This window comes from Trichomycterus rosablanca, chromosome 14 (assembly GCF_030014385.1).
Source record: "Trichomycterus rosablanca isolate fTriRos1 chromosome 14, fTriRos1.hap1, whole genome shotgun sequence".
NCBI lineage: Eukaryota > Metazoa > Chordata > Actinopteri > Siluriformes > Trichomycteridae > Trichomycterus > Trichomycterus rosablanca.
Genome location: NC_086001.1, coordinates 19,992,429 through 20,004,696, shown reverse-complemented (window position 1 = coordinate 20,004,696; position 12,268 = coordinate 19,992,429). Strand labels below are relative to the sequence as shown.

The window sequence follows — 12,268 nt, the reverse complement described above, 5'->3', positions numbered from 1 at the left end:
TTACTGACCATGGTATTACTGTGCTCAATTGGCCTGCCAACTCTCCTGACCTGAACCCCATAGAGAATCTGTGGGATATTGTGAAGAGAAAGTTGAGAGACACAAGACCCAACACTCTGGATGAGCTTAAGGCCGCTATCGAAGCATCCTGGGCCTCCATAACACCTCAGCAGTGCCACAGGCTGATTGCCTCCATGCCACGCCGCATTGAAGCAGTCATTTCTGCAAAAGGATTCCCGACCAAGTATTGAGTGCATAACTGAACATAATTATTTGAAGGTTGACTTTTTTTGTATTAAAAACACTTTTCTTTTATTGGTCGGATGAAATATGCTAATTTTTTGAGATAGGAATTTTGGGTTTTCATGAGCTGTATGCCAAAATCATCAGTATTAAAACAATAAAAGACCTGAAATATTTCAGTTGGTGTGCAATGAATCTAAAATATATGAAAGTTTAATTTTTATCATTACATTATGGAAAATAATGAACTTTATCACAATATGCTAATTTTTTGAGAAGGACCTGTACAACTCATTTCCTAATTTCCCTTGCAGGTCTTATTTACCACATTAATACTGTGCTTCCACACCAGCACATTTCCTCTACATAGGGATGGCAGCTTAGAGGTACTGCATACCGTGCCTGTATGAGCTCCAGTGTCACAATCCCTTGAAATATCCAGGTACTTAGTCAGACTCAATCACAAGCCCGTTTTAAACTTCACCCAGCTGACTGAGCAAAGGTACAGGAGTTAGATGAGTTTTGGATTGGACTTTCTATTGGCTTGCATGACATGATGGAGCTTGTTAACCGAGTGTTTAATGTCTTTTGGAGCCAACCGGTTGAGAGAGCCAGTTCTTAACAGCTACCACAGAAGACTATGCAAGTGTGCTGTTAAATCTGCAATCCCTCACTTGACAGAGGCTAGAGATTCCTGCTCCTGGTTCTGCTTCTCTTTTTGCAAAGACTCTCGTACCTGTTGGAGGTTTACAGTGGTGTATAGTAACGAAGTAATAATACTTCGTTACAGTACTTAAGTAGTTTTTTGGAGTATCTGTACTTTACTGGAGTATAAAAAAATTCGGCAACTTTCACTTTTACTCCACTACATTTCCTAAAGAAATTGTGTACTTTTACTCCGATACATTTGCTGTATGCGAATTCGTTACTCGTTACTACAAAATAAAATGACAAGAATTTTTTAGCTAAACAATGTGAGATGTGTGACAGACTGCAGCAGGTTTGGCGAATCTGTGCTTGTAAATTACATCAGCGGTTAAACACAATGCGCAGATGCAAAAGTTTTCTAAAAGCGCATCGTTCACTCAAAGATACAGAATAATCGTCATTTCAGAATCTCCCCGTCTAACACACTGATGTAAGTTAGGAATGATTAACAAAGTAAAGCCACAGCACCATTGTTTTTATTATTATTATTAGCATTAACATTGTTCAGATATTTAGCTACCGATTACATTCGAACCACAAATAAAACGTTTCACTACATTAGTTTGTAATTAATTCAGTGCAGACATGATGTGTCCCATCATTTTTAAAAACTCACCTACAGACAAATATTTCCTCAGATTACTTCTGTATTACACTGTGTGATAAAGCGTGTTCCCAGACTACCACAAAACAAGTAGAAAAGGGCACTCTTTATGGGTAATGTAGGGCGAATGGTTGAAAGCACTGAAAAGAATTAGCAGGAGCACAGAAGTTGTTCTTTTTCCCCGTCACCTTCATTTTTGGCCACAACAATCAAAATATTTACAAGCGCGCTATGAAAAAAAAATAGAAAACTCAACCTCTACCACCAGAGGAAACAGACTTGTGACTGCAAAGTCACTTAAGTCACATTCATTGATGTTTACAAGTCACAGGCCTAGCATAGCTTCTAGCCCTTCTCCAGAAAAAAGAACCCCTTACCCCTTTTCCAGAGCTGTATTTAAACAGGTAGCTCCTCCCCTGGATCATACCATACCTCATACAGGTAAAGACAAAATATATAACAAAATAAATATCTAGTTCACAGAGCATCAAATATGGCAAAATGTTATGAGTTACAAACAATACTCAAAACCATTCAGTAACAACATTTCCAATATTTACAGCATATGCTTATCTAAGTTTTCTTCTTTCTTACAGGTTCTTCACCCCTCCCCTTCTACAGAGGATGGACTCACCCAGGTAAGTAAAGCTAAGGAGTTTTCCAATAGTACTCTTTTAGGACCCCACTGGTGAGTGTGAGCAGTGCCAGAATACAACAGGTGAGTGTTTACACTACAGTCCATGTTGGTAATGTGTCAGGGTACCTTACATCATTACACACTGACAGAGGAAACATTCATGGTGCTGAGGAACATGCAGCATGTCTTTAACCCTTTAATGCTCTCAACAAGAACTCAACTTTCAAAATTTTATGGATGATTTTTCAGCTGCTGCTTCAGGTTGACACATAAGTTAGAAATGGTGTTTTCTTAAAGTAAGAATACCAATGTTTTTTACGTTTAACACAGGCCAATCAGGGAGTAGATACAGCCCAAAAAAGATTATTTAAATACAGCTTATTTTACCCAGCTATTTACATTATACTAATGGTTGAGCAGATCATTAAAGGGTTAAAAGTGCCACACGTTTAGTTAAACTTGCTTGAGTTTTGCTTTTAAATTAATTCTGCCAAAATTCAGTTGTTTTAGGTTATTGGGATATATACAGTATCTATAACTTGAATGTACTACCCAAATCAAAAAAATGGAACAGTATAGAAAATGCAAATAAAATAGATGCAGTGTTTTTTACATTTACATCGACTCTTATTCCATCTTTTATAAACCCAAAATATTTCATGTTTTGTCTGGTCAACTTCTTTCTTAATATACACATACATGCATTTTAAGCTACAACACATTCTAAAAAAAGTTGGAACAGGGCAATTTAGTCCTCGTAATAAGGTTAAAAAACAACTAAATAATGACGTGATTTCAAATAGGTGATGTGAACAGCTGATTATAATCATGAATTGGCACAGATCATGTTCAGATGGAAGGAAGAAAAAAGCTTGTTAAGGTGGTTTACAGGCTTAAAAGAACAATCTTATATTTTTCTAAATGACCGCTTCAGTTTATACTAACAGCATTTACTTTTACTTCTACTTTTAATACTTAAGTACATTTAATATCAAATTACTTTTAATACTTAAGTACATTAAACATCAGATACTTTTAGACTTTTACTCAAGTAATATTTTAAAAGGTGACTTTTACTTCTATCTAAGTAAATTTCTGGTAAGATACTTGTTCTTTTACTCAAGTATGGCCTTCAGGTACTTTATACACCACTGGAGGTTTACCCTGGGCAGCACAAGTTGGGGATGTAGCTCAGTGGTAGAGCGCATGCTTTGCATGTATGAGGTCCTGGGTTCAATCCCCAGCATCTCCATTCAAAAGCTTTTTTTATTAGGGACCATGTCTTGCCTGCCGGTCTAATTCTCTACAATAGAGCTATAGAGCCACAGCAATCCTGCCGTGTCGGAAAAGGGGATGTAGCTCAGTGGTAGAGCGCATGCTTTGCATGTATGAGGTCCAGGGTTCAATCCCCTGCATCTCCAGCTTGTTGTTTCACTCACTTGAAACAAACTTCAAGTTTGCTTCCACACCCGATAGCTTTAAGAATGAGCACTTTCAAGCACACATTCCAGTGCTTACTCGTGCACAGGGACATTTTTCAGTGTGTGACCTTTCTTTGCTGTGCTGCCATGGCCTTGGGCTAAGGTGTCGCTCTAGGAAACCAAAGCTCACGGCTCATTCCCAGAGTGTGTCTTATTCGTGCTTTGTTTTTGAAGTCACAGACAAAACGCTCCTTGAAACATACACTTGGCCGTTAAAGACCCAATCACAAGTGTTTTCTGTTGTAAACTTTACCTGGCTAAAAAGATCAACGGCTATAGGACAGCACAAGAGAACTTACCTAACACATCAAAGCTGTAATTCCACAGCAGCATCTTACTGCTACACAGGGATTGTAGCTTAGATTAAACTGTTCAAATATACGGGTAGTTGATCCAGACCCATTCACAAATCAGTTTTAATCTTTACCTAACTAATTGGGCAAAAGGGCCAGGGGTTTGGTCATTTTTGGCCAGCTTTTCCATTTGCTTTATTGACACGGTGCAGCTTGTTAACTGAGTGTTTAATGGTTTTTGGAGCCAACTGGCTTGCAGAGCCAATTCTTAACAGCTACCACAGATTACTCTGCAAGTGTGCCTTTAAATTTGCAATCCCCTGCCTGCTAGAGGCTAAAGATACCTGGTCATGGGTCTCTTTTTGTTTTTGCAAAGAGTCCTGTACCTGTTGCATTGGCACCAGTTCTGGGGGATGTAGCTCAGTGGTAGAGCGCATGCTTTGCATGTATGAGGCCCAGGGTTCAATCCCCTGCATCTCCAGTAGCTTGACGTTTCACTCTGCTAGAAAAAAGTTTCAAGTGTGTTTCTAAAGCCAATGGTTTTAAGAACGGTCACTATCAAGCTGGCGTTCTGCTTGTTACTCTTGAACTTTGAGAATGTGCTCAGCTTCCAGTTGTTACTTTTGCAGAAGAATGTTTTTTCAACTTTCTGCCAGTTACCAGGAGAGGTGCGATGGCCAAGTGGTAAGGCGTCAGTCTCGTAAACCGAAGATCACAGGTTCAATCCCCGTTCGTGCCTTTAACATGCATGCTCTCGTTTTAAAACATGACAAATATGATCTAGTTCACATTCCCCCTAGGCTAATTTAAGAATCACAACTCTTTTCCTAGTTTCCCTTGCAGGTCTTATTTACCACATTAATGCTGTGCTTCCACACCAGCACATTTCCTCTACATAGGGAAGGCAGCTTATAGGTACTGCATGCCGTGCCTGTATGAGCTCCAGAGTGTCACAATCCCTTGAAATATCCAGGTACTTAGTCAGACTCAATCACAAGCCCGTTTTAAACTTTACCCAGCTGACTGAGCAAAGGTACAGGAGTTAGATGAATTTTGGATTGGACTTTCTATTGGCTTGCATGACATGATGGAGCTTGTTAACCGAGTGTTTAATGTCTTTTGGAGCCAACCGGTTGAGAGAGCCAGTTCTTAACAGCTACCACAGAAGACTATGCAAGTGTGCTGTTAAATCTGCAATCCCTCACTTGACAGAGGCTAGAGATTCCTGCTCCTGGTTCTGCTTCTCTTTTTGCAAAGACTCTCGTACCCGTTGGAGGTTTACAGTGGTGTATAGTAACGAAGTAATAATACTTCGTTACAGTACTTAAGTAGTTTTTTGGAGTATCTGTACTTTACTGGAGTATAAAAAAATTCGGCAACTTTCACTTTTACTCCACTACATTTCCGAACCACAAATAAAACGTTTCACTACATTAGCTTGTAATTAATTCAGTGCAGACATGATGTGTCCCATCATTTTTAAAAACTCACCTACAGACAAATATTTCCTCAGATAACTTCTGTATTACACTGTGTGATAAAGGCGTGTTCCCAGACTACCACAAAACAAGTAGAAAAGGGCACTCTTTATGGGTAATGTAGGGCGAATGCTTGAAAGCACTGAAAAGAATTAGCAGGAGCACAGAAGTTGTTCTTTTTCCCCGTCACCTTTATTTTTGGCCACAACAATCAAAATATTTACAAGCGCGCTATGAAAAAAAAATAGAAAACTCAACCTCTACCACCAGAGGAAACAGACTTGTGACTGCAAAGCCACTTAAGTCACATTCATTGATGTTTACAAGTCACAGGCCTAGCATAGCTTCTAGCCCTTCTCCAGAAAAAAGAACCCCTTACCCCTTTTCCAGAGCTGTATTTAAACAGGTAGCTCCTCGTCTGGATCATACCATACCTCATACAGGTAAAGACAAAATATATAACAAAATAAATATCTAGTTCACAGAGCATCAAATATGGCAAAATGTTATGAGTTACAAACAATACTCAAAACCATTCAGTAACAACATTTCCAATATTTACAGCATATGCTTATCTAACATTTCTTCTCTTTTACAGGTTCTTCACCCCTCCCCTTCTACAGAGGATGGACTCACCCAGGTAAGTAAAGCTAAGGAGTTTTCCAATAGTACTCTTTTAGGACCCCACTGGTGAGTGTGAGCAGTGCCAGAATACAACAGGTGAGTGTTTACACTACAGTCCATGTTGGTAATGTGTCAGGGTACCTTACATCATTACACACTGACAGAGGAAACATTCATGGTGCTGAGGAACATGCACGTCTTTAACCCTTTAATGCTCTCAACAAGAACTCAACTTTCAAAATTTTATGGATGATTTTTCAGCTGCTGCTTCAGGTTGACACATAAGTTAGAAATGGTGTTTTCTTAAAGTAAGAATACCAATGTTTTTTACGTTTAACACAGGCCAATCAGGGAGTAGATACAGCCCAAAAAAGATTATTTAAATACAGCTTATTTTACCCAGCTATTTACATTATACTAATGGTTGAGCAGATCATTAAAGGGTTAAAAGTGCCACACGTTTAGTTAAACTTGCTTGAGTTTTGCTTTTAAATTAGTTCTGCCAAAATTCAGTTGTTTTAGGTTATTGGGATATATACAGTATCTATAACTTGAATGTACTACCCAAATTAAAAAAATGGAACAATATAGAAAATGCAAATAAAATAGATGCAGTGTTTTTTACATTTACATCGACTCTTATTCCATCTTTTATGAACCCAAAATATTTCATGTTTTGTCTGGTCAACTTCTTTCTTAATATACACATACATGCATTTTAAGCTACAACACATTCTAAAAAAAGTTGGAACGGGGCAATTTAGTCCTCGTAATAAGGTTAAAAAACAACTAAACAATGACGTGATTTCAAATAGGTGATGTGAACAGCTGATTATAATCACAAATTGGCACAGATCATGTTCAGATGGAAGGAAGAAAAAAGCTTGTTAAGGTGGTTTACAGGCTTAAAAGAACAATCTTATATTTTTCTAAATGACCGCTTCAGTTTATACTCACAGCATTTACTTTTACTTCTACTTAAGAACATTTAATATCAAATTACTTTTAATACTTAAGTACATTAAACATCAGATACTTTTAGACTTCTACTCAAGTAATATTTTAAAAGGTGACTTTTACTTCTATCTAAGTAAATGTCTGGTAAGATACTTGTACTTTTACTCAAGTATGGCCTTCAGGTACTTTATACACCACTGGAGGTTTACCCTGGGCAGCACAAGTTGGGGATGTAGCTCAGTGGTAGAGCGCATGCTTCGCATGTATGAGGTCCTGGGTTCAATCCCCAGCATCTCCATTCAGAAGCTTTTAATTAGGGACCATGTCTTGCCTTGCGATCTTATTCTCCACATTAGAGCTATAGAGCCACAGCAATCCTGTTGTGTCAGAAAAGGGGATGTAGCTCAGTGGTCGAGCGTGTGCTTCGCCTGTATGAGGTCCTGCGTTCAAGCCCCAGCATCTCCATTCAAAAGTTTTTAATTAGGGACCATGTCTTGCCTGTCTGTCTTATTCTCTACAAGAGCGCTATCGAGCCACAGCAATCCTGCCTTGTTATGAAAGGGGATGTAGCTCAGTGGTAGAGCGCATGCTTTGCATGTATGAGGTCCAGGGTTCAATCCCCTGCATCTCCAGTAGCTTGTTGTTTCACTCTGCTATAAAAAAGCTTCAAGTGTGCTTCTAAAGGCTACGGCTTTAACGGTCACTATCAAGCTGGCCTTCTGCTTGTTACTCTTGAACTTTAAGAATGTGCTCAGCTTCCAGTTGTTACTTTTGCACAAGAAAGTTTTTTCAACTTTTTGCCAGCTACCTGGAGAGGTGCGATGGCCAAGTGGTAAGGTGTCGGTCTCGTAAACCGAAGATCACAGGTTCAATCCCCGTTCGTGCCTTTACTATGCATGTTCTCATTTTAAAACATTACCAATATGCTCTAGTTCACATTCCCTCTAGGCTAATTTAAGAATCACAACTCTTTTCCTATTTTCCCTTGCAGGTCTTATTTACCACATTAATGCTGTGCTTCCACACCAGCACATTTCCTCTACATAGGGATGGCAGCTTATAGGTACTGCATGCCGTGCCTGTATGAGCTCCAGAGTGTCACAATCCCTTGAAATATTCAGGTACTTAGTCAGACTCAATCACAAGCTTGTTTTAAACTTTACCCAGCTGACTGAGCAAAGGTACAGGAGTTAGATGAATTTTGGATTGGACTTTCTATTGGCTTGCATGACATGATGGAGCTTGTTAACCGAGTGTTTAATGTCTTTTGGAGCCAACCGGTTCAGAGAGCCAGTTCTTAACCGCTACCACAGAAGACTATGCAAGTGTGCTGTTAAATCTGCAATCCCTCACTTGAAAGAGGCTAGAGATTCCTGCTCCTGGTTCTGCTTCTCTTTTTGCAAAGACTCTCGTACCCGTTGGAGGTTTACAGTGGTGTATAGTAACGAAGTAATAATACTTCGTTACTGTACTTTACTGGAGTATAAAAAAATTCGGCAACTTTCACTTTTACTCCACTACATTTCCTAAAGAAATTGTGTACTTTTACTCTGATACATTTGCTGTATGCGAATTCGTTACTCGTTAATACAAAATAAAACGACAAGAATTTTTTAGCTAAACAATGTGAGATGTGTGACAGACTGCAGAAGGTTTGCCGAATCTGCACTTGTAAATTACATCAGCGGTTAAACACATTAATGCGCAGATGCCAATGTTTTGTTAAAGCGCATCGTTCACTCAAAGATACAGAATAATCATCATTTCAGAATCTTCCCGTCTAACACACTGATGTAAGTTAGGAATGATTAACAAAGTAAGGCCACAGCACCATTGTTTTTATTATTATTATTATTATTAGCATTAACATTGTTCAGATATCTAGCTACCAATTACATTCGAACCACAAATAAAACGTTTCACTACATTAATTCAGTGTAGACATGATGTGTCCCATCATTTTTAAAAACTCACCTACAGACAAATATTTCCTCAGATAACTTCTGTATTACACTGACAGAGGAAACATTCATGGTGCTGAAAAACATACAGCATGTCTTTAACCCTTTAATGCTCTCAACAAGAACTCAACTTTCAAAATTTTATGGATGATTTTTCAGCTGCTGCTTCAGGTTGACACATAGGTTAGAAATGGTGTTTTCTTAAAGTAATAATACCAATGTTTTTTACGTTTAACACAGGCCAATCAGGGAGTAGATACAGCCCAAAAAAGATTATTTAAATACAGCTTATTATACCCAGCTATTTAGATTATATTAATGGTTGAGCAGATCATTAAAGGGTTAAAAGTGCCACACGTTTAGTTAAACTTGCTTGAGTCTTGCTTTTAAATTAATTCTGCCAAAATTCTGTTGTTTTAGGTTATTGGGATGCATATAGTATCTATAACTTGAATGTTCTACCCAAATAAAAAAAATAAAACAGTATAGAAAATGCAAATAAAATAGATGCAGTGTTTTTTACATTTACATCGACTCTTATTCCATCTTTTATAAACCCAAAATATTTCATGTTTTGTCTGGTCAACTTCATTCTTAACATACACATACATGCATTTTAAGCTACAACACATTCTAAAAAAAGTTGGAACAGGGCAATTTAGTCCTCGTAATAAGGTTAAAAAACAACTAAATAATGACGTGATTTCAAATAGGTGATGTGAACAGCTGATTATAATCATAAATTTGCACAGATCATGTTCAGATGGAAGGAAGAAAAAAGCTTGTTAAGGTGGTTTACAGGCTTAAAAGAACAATCTTATATTTTTCTAAATGACCGCTTCAGTTTATACTAACAGCATTTACTTTTACTTCTACTTTTAATACTTAAGTACATTTAATATCAAATTACTTTTAATACTTAAGTACATTAAACATCACATACTTTTAGACTTTTACTCAAGTAATATTTTAAAAGGTGACTTACTTCTATCTAAGTAAATTTCTGGTGAGATACTTGTACTTTTACTCAAGTATGGCCTTCAGGTACTTTATACACCACTGGAGGTTTACCCTGGGCAGCACAAGTCGGCAATGTAGCTCAGTGGTAGAGCGTGTGCTTTGCATGTATGAGGTTCTAGGTTCAATCCCCAGCATCTCCATTCAAAATCTTTTTAATTAGGGACCATGTCTTGCCTGCCGGTCTTATTCTCTACAATAGAGCTATAGAGCCACAGCAATCCTGCCATGTCAGAAAAGTGAATGTAGCTCAGTGCTAGAGCGCATGCTTTGCATGTATGAGGTCCAGGGTTCAATCCCCTGCATCTCCAGCTTGTTGTTTCACTCACTTGAAACAAACTTCAAGTTTGCTTCCACACCCGATAGCTTTAAGAATTAGCACTTTCAAGCACACGTTCCAGTGCTTACTCGTGCACAGGGACATTTTTCAGTGTGTGACCTTTCTTTGCTGTGCTGCCATGGCCTTGGGCTAAGGCGTCGCTCTAGGAAACCAAAGCTCACGGCTCATTCCCAGAGTGTGTCTTATTCGTGCTTTGTTTTTGAAGTCACAGACAAAACGCTCCTTGAAACAAACACTTGGCCGTTAAAGACCCAATCACAAGTGTTTTCTGTTGTAAACTTTACCTGGCTAAAAAGATCAACGGCTATAGGACAGCACAATAGAACTTACCTAACACATCAAAGCTGTAAATCCACAGCAGCATCTTACTGCTACACAGGGATTGTAGCTTAGATTAAACCGTTCAAATATCCGGGTAGTTGATCCAGACCCATTCACAAATCAGTTTTAATCTTTACCTAACTAATTGGGCAAAAGGGCCAGGGGTTTGGTTGTTTTTGGCCAGCCTTTCCATTTGTTTTATTGACACGGTGCAGCTTGTTAACTGAGTGTTTAATGGTTTTTGGAGCCAACTGGCTTGCAGAGCCAATTCTTAACAGCTACCACAGATTACTCTGCAAGTGTGCCTTTAAATTTTCAATCCCCTGCCTGCTAGAGGCTAAAGATACCTGGTCATGGGTCTCTTTTTGTTTTTGCAAAGAGTCCTGTACCTGCATTGGCGCCAGTTCCGGGGGATGTAGCTCAGTGGTAGAGCGCATGCTTTGCATGTATGAGGCCCAGGGTTCAATCCCCTACATTTCCAGTAGCTTGTTGTTTCACTCTGCTAGAAAAAAGCTTCAAGTGTGCTTCTAAAGCCGACGGCTTTAAGAACGGTCACTATCAAGCTGGCGTTCTGCTTGTTACTCTTGAACTTTAAGAAGGTGCTCAGCTTCCAGTTGTTACTTTTGCACAAGAATGTGTTTTCAACTTTCTGCCAGCTACCTAGAAAGGCGTGATGGCCAAGTGGTAAGGCGTTGGTCTCGTAAACCAAAGATTACGGGTTCAATCCCCGTTCGTGCCTATAACATGCATGCTCTCATTTTAAAACATGACAAATATGCTCTAGTTCACATTCCCTCTAGGCTTATTTAAGAAATACAACTCATTTCCTATTTTCCCTTGCAGGTCTTATTTACCACATTAATGCTGTGCTTCCACACCAGCACATTTCCTCTACATAGGGATGGCAGCTTAGAGGTACTGCATGCCGTGCCTGTATGAGCTCCAGAGTGTCACAATCCCTTGAAATATCCAGGTACTTCCAGGTCAGACTCAATCACAAGCCTGTTTTAAACTTCACCCAGCTGACTGAGCAAAGGTACAGGAGTTAGATGAGTTTTGGATTGGACTTTCTATTGGCTTGCATGACATGATGGAGCTTGTTAACCGAGTGTTTAATGTCTTTTGCAGCCAACCGGTTGAGAGAGCCAGTTCTTAACCGCTACCACAGAAGACTATGCAAGTGTGCTGTTAAATCTGCAATCCCTCACTTGACAGAGGCTAGATATTCCTGCTCCTGCTCCTGGTTCTGCTTCTTTTTTTGCAAAGACTCTCGTACCTGTTGGAGGTTTACCCTGGGATGCACAACTCGGGGATGTAGCTCAGTGGTAGAGCGTGTGCTTTGCATGTATGAGGTCCTGGGTTCAAGCCCCAGCATCTCCATTCAAAAGCTTTTTAATTAGGGACCATGTCTTTCCAGGCGTTCTTATTCTCCTGCCGTGTCACAAAAGGGGATGAAGCTCAGTGGTAGAGCACGTGCTTTGCATGTATGAGGTCCAGGGTTCAGTTCCCTGCATTCAGTTGTTACTTTTGCACAGGGACATTTTTCAGTGTGTGACCTTTCTTTGCTGTGCTACCACTGCCATGGGCTAAGGCGTTGCTCTCGT

At 39.2% G+C, this 12,268-nt stretch overlaps 10 non-coding genes across 10 annotated transcripts; all 10 read left to right on the top strand.

Moving 5' to 3' along the window:
- The first annotated feature begins 3,372 nt into the window (after positions 1-3,372).
- On the top strand, positions 3,373-3,444 carry trnaa-ugc (transfer RNA alanine (anticodon UGC)). Its single transcript has one exon. It is a non-coding gene; the product is annotated as a tRNA-Ala (tRNA).
- A 97-nt stretch (positions 3,445-3,541) lies between these two features.
- On the top strand, positions 3,542-3,613 carry trnaa-ugc (transfer RNA alanine (anticodon UGC)). The gene has a single exon. It is a non-coding gene; the product is annotated as a tRNA-Ala (tRNA).
- A 762-nt stretch (positions 3,614-4,375) lies between these two features.
- trnaa-ugc (transfer RNA alanine (anticodon UGC)) lies at positions 4,376-4,447 on the top strand. The gene has a single exon. It is a non-coding gene; the product is annotated as a tRNA-Ala (tRNA).
- Positions 4,448-4,633: 186 nt separating this feature from the next.
- On the top strand, positions 4,634-4,705 carry trnat-cgu (transfer RNA threonine (anticodon CGU)). The gene has a single exon. It is a non-coding gene; the product is annotated as a tRNA-Thr (tRNA).
- Positions 4,706-7,251: 2,546 nt separating this feature from the next.
- On the top strand, positions 7,252-7,323 carry trnaa-cgc (transfer RNA alanine (anticodon CGC)). The gene has a single exon. It is a non-coding gene; the product is annotated as a tRNA-Ala (tRNA).
- Positions 7,324-7,585: 262 nt separating this feature from the next.
- trnaa-ugc (transfer RNA alanine (anticodon UGC)) lies at positions 7,586-7,657 on the top strand. Its single transcript has one exon. It is a non-coding gene; the product is annotated as a tRNA-Ala (tRNA).
- Positions 7,658-7,840: 183 nt separating this feature from the next.
- trnat-cgu (transfer RNA threonine (anticodon CGU)) lies at positions 7,841-7,912 on the top strand. Its single transcript has one exon. It is a non-coding gene; the product is annotated as a tRNA-Thr (tRNA).
- A 3,161-nt stretch (positions 7,913-11,073) lies between these two features.
- On the top strand, positions 11,074-11,145 carry trnaa-ugc (transfer RNA alanine (anticodon UGC)). Its single transcript has one exon. It is a non-coding gene; the product is annotated as a tRNA-Ala (tRNA).
- A 186-nt stretch (positions 11,146-11,331) lies between these two features.
- On the top strand, positions 11,332-11,403 carry trnat-cgu (transfer RNA threonine (anticodon CGU)). The gene has a single exon. It is a non-coding gene; the product is annotated as a tRNA-Thr (tRNA).
- Positions 11,404-11,972: 569 nt separating this feature from the next.
- On the top strand, positions 11,973-12,044 carry trnaa-ugc (transfer RNA alanine (anticodon UGC)). Its single transcript has one exon. It is a non-coding gene; the product is annotated as a tRNA-Ala (tRNA).
- The last annotated feature ends 224 nt before the right edge of the window (positions 12,045-12,268 follow it).